This window comes from Sphaeramia orbicularis, chromosome 14 (assembly GCF_902148855.1).
Source record: "Sphaeramia orbicularis chromosome 14, fSphaOr1.1, whole genome shotgun sequence".
In the NCBI taxonomy this organism is placed as follows: domain Eukaryota; kingdom Metazoa; phylum Chordata; class Actinopteri; order Kurtiformes; family Apogonidae; genus Sphaeramia; species Sphaeramia orbicularis.
The window spans coordinates 3,815,480-3,819,992 of record NC_043970.1 but is presented as its reverse complement, the minus strand read 5'-3'; positions in this window follow the sequence as shown (position 1 = coordinate 3,819,992).

Sequence of the window (4,513 nt, the reverse complement as noted above, 5' to 3'; positions counted from 1 at the left end):
ATACCGATATATGTCAAATTTCGAAATATTGGTGCCGATAATCGGCCCGGCTGATAATCAGTCGACCTCTAATATATACACATATGTGTGTTGGGGGGGGGGATTCATATCTCACCTAGGGTGCCAAAATGGTTAGAACTGGCCCTGATGATACTGACACAGAAAAACAGGACAAACTCACAAACACCTAGAATGACAAAGAAAAGCACAGTGAAAGACTGAATAAAAACTACAAACTCTTTTAGAACTCTGGTGTCAAACTAAAGGAACAGCCCAGGAAAAGTAGTGAATTCCAATTGTTTCAATTGAAATCCAACTAATTTCCAAGCGTTTGCAGCTGCTTTCAGAGCAGAGTTCATGTGTGAGCGTGAACCAAAGTGCTGAACAGCTCCTCTGCTGTCCTTTGAGTCAGGACTGAACAGGTCTGAGTCCAAGTCTAAGAAGAACCAGAACCACTAAAACACAAACAAACTGAACATTCAGACCGGACCAGGACTCCAGGAAAAGAACTGGGACTAGGACACAAACAACACACACACAACTATTCTGCAGGATGGACGTGGATGTAGACGTGGACTGTGGATGTGGACGTTGATGTGGACATTGGCATGGATGTGGACGTGGACATGGATGTGAACGTTGGCGTGGACGTTGCTGTGGACGTGGTGGTTGCTGTGCTGCTGTATCTCATGGTGTGTTGCGTGCCTTCAGTCTGCAGCGCCCCCTACTGGCCTGGAACAAACATGTGATCCAACATGTGCTGGTGTCACTCGCGTGTGTGAGTCCATGTAAAGTCCATTCAATCACTGAAGAAATCCACCTGGTCAGTGAAATAATGCTGACATGGGACGGCTCTGAAAGCACACAGTCCCAGACAAACACAGAGTGTTTGTCTGGGACTTTTCCTGGTGGACTGGAACAGACAGGAGGTGGATTTACTAAATCCAGGACTTGGACTCCACAGACTGGAGTTCCCATCCTCAGTCCTTCCAGGTTGGAGCTTTAGACCATCACATCACCTGAGTCATGTGATCTCATCTGTGTGGACATTTTCCAGATGAAACCCAGCCCAGTTCAACCAGTAAAACCATTAAACACACACGAAGGGCATTTGTGTTCGAAAAGCACCATGTAGAAGCCAAGAATGGAATAACCACCGATAACAGAATAACTTTTGGCCGTACATCATTGTCCTGGTAAAAAAAAAAAAATTACCTTGCAAATGTAATAACTGAGGTAATAACGTAATAATATATGAATATAACTGTATTTAAGTTTCATTTATTAGATAGAACTCCCTCCCTCTCTCTCTCTCTCTTTTTCCCTCCCTCTCTCTCTTTCCCTCCCTCTCTCTCCCTCCCTCCCCCTCTCTTTCTCTCCTTCCCTCCCTACCTCCTCTCTCTTTCTTCCTCTTTCTATCCCCCTCTCTCTTCCTCTCTCTCTCTCCCCCCTTCCTCTCTCTCCTTCCTTCCCTCCCTCTCTCTCTTCCTCTCCCTCTTTCCTTTCCCCTCTCTCTCTCTTTCCCTCCCTCTCTCTCCCTCTCTTTCCCTCCCACTCTCTCTCCCTCTCTCTCTCTCTCTCTGTGATTTGATCACAGTTCTATCTAATAAATGAAACTTAAATACAGTTATATTCATATATTATTACATTATTGGCTCAGTTATTAAATTTTCAAATAATTTTTTTTTTCCCAGGACAATAACATAATAAGTTATTACTAGAGCTGGGCAAGTTAATGCGTTATTACCGCGTTAACGCATTCATTAAATAACGCCGACAATTTTTTTAAGCTCCCGTTAATGCCGTTCTGTCCTTTAAGCAAGTCTTAGTTCATTTATACATACGGACTCTTATTTTGAAACTCATGCTTTTATTTTGGTGCTTCACACGCACTGTCAAGCCAAGCGCCAGTCTGCGTGTCTGAATTGTGCATGTAGCTGAGAGAGGAGAAAAACTTTCCGAGTAATGCTGAATCAAACTTTGTTTAACTCCTACAGTTCAACGTCTGTATGTATCAATCATTCTGCTGTTTGCTAAATAATTTCACAAGCAAACATGTTAGAAACATGTTTATGACATTATTTTGGATGTGTTTATTACAGTGTGTTAACATGTTTAAGCTAATTTGTTTATGCTAGCAGTCGGAGGTGGGTTGCTAATTCTTTATGCAGGCTCATGTTAAGTTTATGTAAATTCATTGGTTGTGTTTAGGTAGAATATGCCAGCCTTTGAACTAACCTTTACTTATTTACGATGTGATTATTGTATCAGCAGTCAATTTAAGTTTATAATAATTACATCTATGCATTCTCCGTGAATATGCATATCATTAATAGACATAAATAATTGAATAATTTTGTCTTTATTTTATAGTTTCACTGTCAATCTGCATGATGTCAAGTATGTACATTAAAGCTGCAAAACTTCATAGAGGACATATCTTGCATCGTCAATTCAGAGTTTAGCTTGCTGTCTAGCTCAGACTAAGTACAGACGTCTTAGCGAGGACAGTACAATATTCTAACTCCTATTCTTCTGCCGCTGCTTGTGTGCGTGTAGCGATTAGCTCAGCAGATAGACAACAGGTTTCCCAAGAAAAGCCAGACTCCCAAAATTTCTCTCCAAATCTTTCACTTGAGACTCACTGTAAAAGTGCAACATACATACAAAATATGTCTCAGTTCTGTTCATTGCCTTAATACATTTACATGGCATTATACTTTTAAATGAATGGGAAAAAGACCGCTAGCTCGATGCTAACTTGAATGGGAAAATCCATAGACATGCTAACGATTAGCATTTGCAGATTAAGATTTACGTCTTTTTATCCAGCAACAAAGGTTCACATCAGAGACATTTTATACTATTCATTCTTACAACAACTGAACATAAAATACTCAAAGGCAAACGTTTGTCGATCCATACAAAATCCATATGAAATATCACTTAAAGGCAAAACACGCTGTTGATGCCGGCAACCCCCCCCCCCCATATAACTATGCGATTAATCGTGATTAATCGCAGAAATCCATGCGATTAATTGCGATTAAAAAAACTGAATCGCTGCCCAGCACTAGTTATTATGTTATTGGTTCAGGGCCTTTATTCTGTTATCGGCCATTATTACGTTATCGGTCGTTATTATGTGATTGGCTTCTCCACACCATGAGCCTCTGAAACCTGCACAAACACGTGACAAATATTGGAGGTAAACCCAGTTTGGCAGAAGCGTCCCATGTCAGCACTGAAGTGTGTTAGTGTGTTGAATAAACACACAAAACTCCAAACTCACTTGTTTCTCCAGGCATTTGAACGGCACTAGATAAAGAATTGTTATATGACCAACTTATGATTTTAAATTTAGACCTTTTTATGATTGTAACTTTATCTGTTCTTACTTGTATTATATTCTCTTTTGTGAAGCACTTTGTGACTTCTCTTGTCTGTGAAAGGTGCTGTAGAAATAAACTTTGCTGGTTTGAATAAAGCTGTGAACTGACCCGACAGTAGAAGTAGAGGGAGATGGTCCCCATGATCAGGATGAAGTGGACCAGCACCACCCTGATGATCAGATTTGTCACCAAGTCTGAAACACAATAACAACAACCATCAAGTCTGGGCTCCAAATGGGAAAATGGAAAATTCACCGGAGAATGGGTTTAAGTCCAAAGGAATATTAGTGTCAGATCGACTTCAAACACTGTCTGCACATGACAATACATGGACTGGCCAGGTTCTATCAGTGGAACATTTACACAACTATTGGAGAAATGGACACAAACCAACATATATGTGTTAGAACACATCATCATATACCTGGAAAACAGCAGCAAACCAACACTGTGGTCATTAGTTTAACAATTAATCTGATTCAAATCTGGAACATTGAACACATTTAATCTGAGGCAGATCATTTCTAACCCAGTGGTGTCAGGCCCAACAAACCCCGCCCCCTTGCACCTATTGGAGCTTATTCTACATCCTTTTGTTGTGATAATGTTCATTAGGTTGAATAAATAAATGCACAGTATGTTTTCATGACTTTTGTCTCTTTTGATATTATTTCCTGGATATTATTTCAAGGTCATTGACTTGACCCTTCACCCCCCGAGCTCAACATTTAACCCACAGCAACTTTAATCACATTCATTTATTAGAACAACTTCATTTGTTTTTCCACAATAAGTTTATTAGAAATTATGAAGTTTTGATGGATGTTTTTTTTTTTTTTTTTTTTTTACTGATTTCCTGATCCATTATAATGGTGGAGTACCACTATGTTCGGGAAATGGGGGAAAAATGAAAATAATTTACCCAAAATGTGAAAAAATACATATGTCGGAGTGATGGAGAACACAAGCCTCTATATGAGCCAAGTTTGAAGGAAATCAAACCTAAACTGATGTTTTTATAAACATTTGAAATTTTTAAACTATGAGTTGAGTGCTGAGCTGAAGTTCAACCCAATCCATTTTTTTTGACAAAGCACAAATTTAACCCATAAAGACCCAAA